Here is a 4463-nt window from a genome sequence, read left to right as displayed (position 1 = left end):
GCACGGAATGGAGGCAGGAGAGAAGAGCAGCAGAGAACCCAGGATAAGCAGATGGGGAAAACAAAAACATTTACAAAGACACAACTCTAAGGCCTTTTGTTTCTTTTAAAGTCTAAAGCCTTAAGTTTTAAAGTATGTCACTCAAATTCCAGATCATAAATTGCACAGGTAAAAATGGTGTGATGGGTTGGGAATGTCATGGACCCTGCTCTCACAGAACTTACATCCTATATGAGACAGAACCCCTCCAAAAAATAAAACTTACAAAACATATTTACAAGGTAAAACAAATAGATACACATATGAATAACTGAGATAGGAATGCTAAGAGACACTGTGTTTAATCATTTCTTAAACTCTCTAGGCCAGTCACCAAGAATCTCCTCAAGGAGAAAGTCAGCAGAATGTTAGTAGAGGGAAGAGCATGTGCAGAAATATAGAAGTTGGGAGAAATATGTCATTTTCAGTAAGCCAATTAGATCGATTAGAGTACAAGTCTAATAGATATGGTTAGGAGTATATCAGGATCCCAAATTTAAGGCCTACAGTTCAAGGCTAGCCTAGGCAACTTGCCTCAAAACAAAAAAGAGAAAGCTCCTAAGGGTACAGCTCAGTGGTACAGCATTTACCTAGCATGTTCAAGAACTTAGATTTGATCCCTAGCACAGCCCTTCTCAAACAACAACAACACCACACACACACACACACACATACACACACACACACACACACACACACACACACACACACACAGAGACACGCATGCGCGCAGGCACGCACATCAAAACAAAAAATGAGGCAAAAGAAAGGATGAAACAGTAGGAATCAATTTGGTGAAAGAAACTGTAATGCTAGAACTGGTCCCCTAAACAAAATGAAAAACTAACATTTTCTTAAGTAAACGATGTGATTACAGGTCCAGCACCAACTCTGCTGCTCTCAAAGTTCTGTAGTTAACAACCAGGAACTAGCAATGAAAAGGGCCAGCTAGCCTTGCTCCAGGTTCCTGTAAGAGATGCTGTCTCAAAAACCAAGGCGGTGGGCTCCTGCAGAATGGTATTTAAGGCTCTGTACGTGCACAATAAATAAAAAGAAACTAGGAATGAGATGGTACCGAGGCATCCAGCTTCTAGAGGAACTCTTATGAAATGACAAGCCGGTTTCCACGGCAAAGAAATAAACTCAATGAAATTACTATGTACAGAGCTATCATCCAAATTATGCAGATCCTTAGTCCTCAATGTTCCATCAGCATATCCTTCACCCTAGCTACTAAAAATTAGGTGAAGAACAGATATATGCATTTTTTCTCCTTTCTCTACTTTTTCCTTTTGAGACAGGATGATACTATGTTAGCTGTGTATACTATTAGCCTGGTAATACTTATGTAGCCCAGACTGACTTCAAGGCTCATGGAGATCCTCCTGCCAAAACTCCTGAGCGCTAGAATTATAGGTATGTGCCACTACACCTAGCAAACAGATGTAGATACTTAGTAAGTTGTTTATTTTTTAACTACTGTGACAATCAACTTTGATCCTAACATTTTAGAAATCAGAGGATGAGAGGAGCCCTGATCTATTTGGTTACTCGCCCTAATGGAGGACAGGTTAGTAAGGGCCCAATTTTCTCCTGGTGTTTTAAGTGAAGGGTGAAACATCGCACACTGAAAAGAGCCTGCTCTCAGCCAAAGCAAGTAAGACCTCTTTCTTTAAGCTGATTGATCTGAAGCTGTTCCAGAAAAGGAAAAAAAAAAAAAAAAAGAGTTCAGGCCAGATGTCAGATGTTCAGCAGCAGCCAGAGTCAGAGCCTATGTCACAAGAGTTCCGCTGCGAGGAACTTGGTCCTGATGATTTTGAAATTGACTGTTGGGGCCCAATCTTAATGCCATTTGCCTCATTGTGGACGTCAAATAAACCCTGCTGGATCTTCCTATATATTTCTTTGGCTGTGTTAATGAAGGCCTCTTCAACATTGCAGGCCTTCTTGGCTGATGTCTCCATGAATATAAGGCCATGCTCCCGAGCAAAGGCCTCTCCTTCTCTTTTCACATCCCTCCGGGATTCTAGATCACTCTTATTTCCGATCAGCATGATAATCATGTTCGAGCTGGAGTGCTGGCGGGCATCCTCTAACCATGAGGTCAGGTGGTTGAAGGTTTCACGTCGTGTGATATCGTAACCAGCAGTGCCCCAGCTGCTCCCCTGTAGTAGGAACCGGTGATAGAACGGAAGGACTCTTGCCCAGCCGTATCCCAGATTTGCAGTTTGATTTGTTTTCCATCAATGTTGACCATACGCACTCCAAACTCCACACCTATTGTGAGGTCGTGCACGGGCTGGAACCACTTATCGGTGAACTGCAGGAGGAAGCATGACTTCCCCACACCTGTGTCTCCGATGATGATGTACTTGAAGAGATAAGCGTAAGTCATGGTCCCGAGGCGTCTGTGTTCCGGGTCCGCCTGATTCCTCCGGCCACTTACCCTATCTTGGGTTTTCCAACGCAATATAGGCTTCAACTTTATAGCTTCAGACAATGGGCTCTCTACTAGGGTTCCCTTCAGGGACAGCCCCACCCCCAATCTCTGGCCTCAGTAGCCATATTCTGTAGACAGAGGCTGTTCTTTCATTGCTGACTGCTCAGATCCAAATAGTCACACAGAAACTATAGTAATTACAACACTGCTTGGCCAATAACTTAGGCATATTCCTGCTAACTCTTATATCTTAAATTAACCTATTTCTATTAATCTATGTACTGCCATGATGCTGTAGGCTATGGGTATGCTTTTTCAGCATCTTTCTCCTTCAGAAGCTACATGGCAACTCTCTGACTCCACCTACTCTCTATATATATTCATTCCAGCGTGGCTATATTTTGCCCTGCCGTAGGTCAAAACGGGTTCATTATTCATCGACCAATAAAAGCAACAAATATACAGAAGGACCTCCCTCATCATCTCCCCTCTTCTGAATAAGGAAATATAGTAAAATTACATATAACAAAACAGATATCAAGCAAGAATTACAGTTGCAGCACTGAGTCCATTTACATTTGGCAAATTAAGAAAAATACTTTTTCTTATCTTTGTGAGTTTAAAGTTTTATATCTAATTGATCTTTTATCATAACTGAGGAAAACTATAACTGTCATCAACTCCTCAAAGACCACAGAATGATATAATATTACCTAAGTAAATAGAAAGTACAGTATAAGCAACTTCCACAACTCTAGAATTGACAGAGACATCTCGCTGCCTGGACAGTCACCCAAATTTCTTCTGTAATGTTGTGGCATTCATTTTTAGCCTACAGGCCCATAGTATCTGACAGACTTTTCAGTGAAGCAGAAAATTTAAAGATCTGTTCTTCTTTTTAATGCCGCACCCCCACTCAGCAGGAAGTAGCCAGACACGTTGACAACACCCAAACTCCCTAAAAGATGGTTAAAGTGGGGCCCCTTCAATGGTTCCAGAGCAGGAGCAGCGAGCCTGCTTCCTTGAGTTCTGCTCCACTCCATGCAGCCGTTTGGATCCAGAGTGAGTGTGGCTGGGGCCAGAAGGCAGCTGGAGCAGAGCTTTGCCACCACAGCTACTGCTGCTGGACTTGCTCTCTCACAGACTGTGCAGACGGCTGAAGACTGTCAACCAGCAGGCTAAAAGAGTCAGCAATGCTTTGGACATTCAAAATTTAATTGGGCACATTGACCTTGAACCAACAAGTAGCTCTGGTTCAAGAGCAAGTGGACTATCTTTGGACTTTAACAGTTAATCATGTTATATGTGTTACTCATGGCACTGTATTGCATGCTTCTGCTACTGTTATGGAATTCAACCGTCACATGAGAGGGCTTTGGAATACTGCTTTTGTTAATTTTACCACCCGGTTAGTGCACGCTAGATGGTTGCAGTGCTGGTCTGGCTCCTTGGAACTGTCAGTCCTGTGGATACTTGGTTTAGGGCTATGTGTCTGGGTAGCCACAGACGGGCAATACTGTGGGGGCAGGACAGGGAATATTAGAGGGCTATTCCCCATGACAAGCAAGGTATTATAAAATAAAACGGGGGGAGTTGTTGTGATCCAACTGCCCTCACTTCCCCTAACTGACAGTGGAACTTCCTTGTTCCACTATAATTCCTTCTATAATTGACAAGGATATTTGTGTTCTTTCTGGCTGGTGGATCTCCACAGAAGGAGTAGAGGTATAAAAGGTTGCTGGGCAAAATAAAGGCTGCTGTTCTTCCACCTGAAAAGAAGCCTCTGTGTCTTAATCCCGGCACCCCCCCCCACCAGTCTTGGCTATCTGGCTGCAGCAATTATTATTATATAATTTGAGTATTCCTTCCAATGTTCTTGCTTTCCTAAGTGTCTTTTTGTTTATATATTTTTATTGGAAAAAAATTTCCGCCTCCTCCCAGCTTCCCATTTCCCTCCCCCTCCTCCCACTCCTCTCCCCCTCCC

The 4463-nt window shown here is 43.0% G+C and overlaps 1 pseudogene; it reads right to left on the bottom strand.

The window, feature by feature from the left end:
• Positions 1–1725: 1725 nt before the first annotated feature.
• On the bottom strand, positions 1726–2467 carry LOC101995088 (annotated as a pseudogene).
• Positions 2468–4463: the final 1996 nt, after the last annotated feature.

Source organism: Microtus ochrogaster, linkage group LG1 (genome assembly GCF_000317375.1).
Source record: "Microtus ochrogaster isolate Prairie Vole_2 linkage group LG1, MicOch1.0, whole genome shotgun sequence".
In the NCBI taxonomy this organism is placed as follows: domain Eukaryota; kingdom Metazoa; phylum Chordata; class Mammalia; order Rodentia; family Cricetidae; genus Microtus; species Microtus ochrogaster.
Note: the sequence above shows the minus strand (reverse complement) of the source record. Positions and strands in the feature narration are given on the sequence as shown.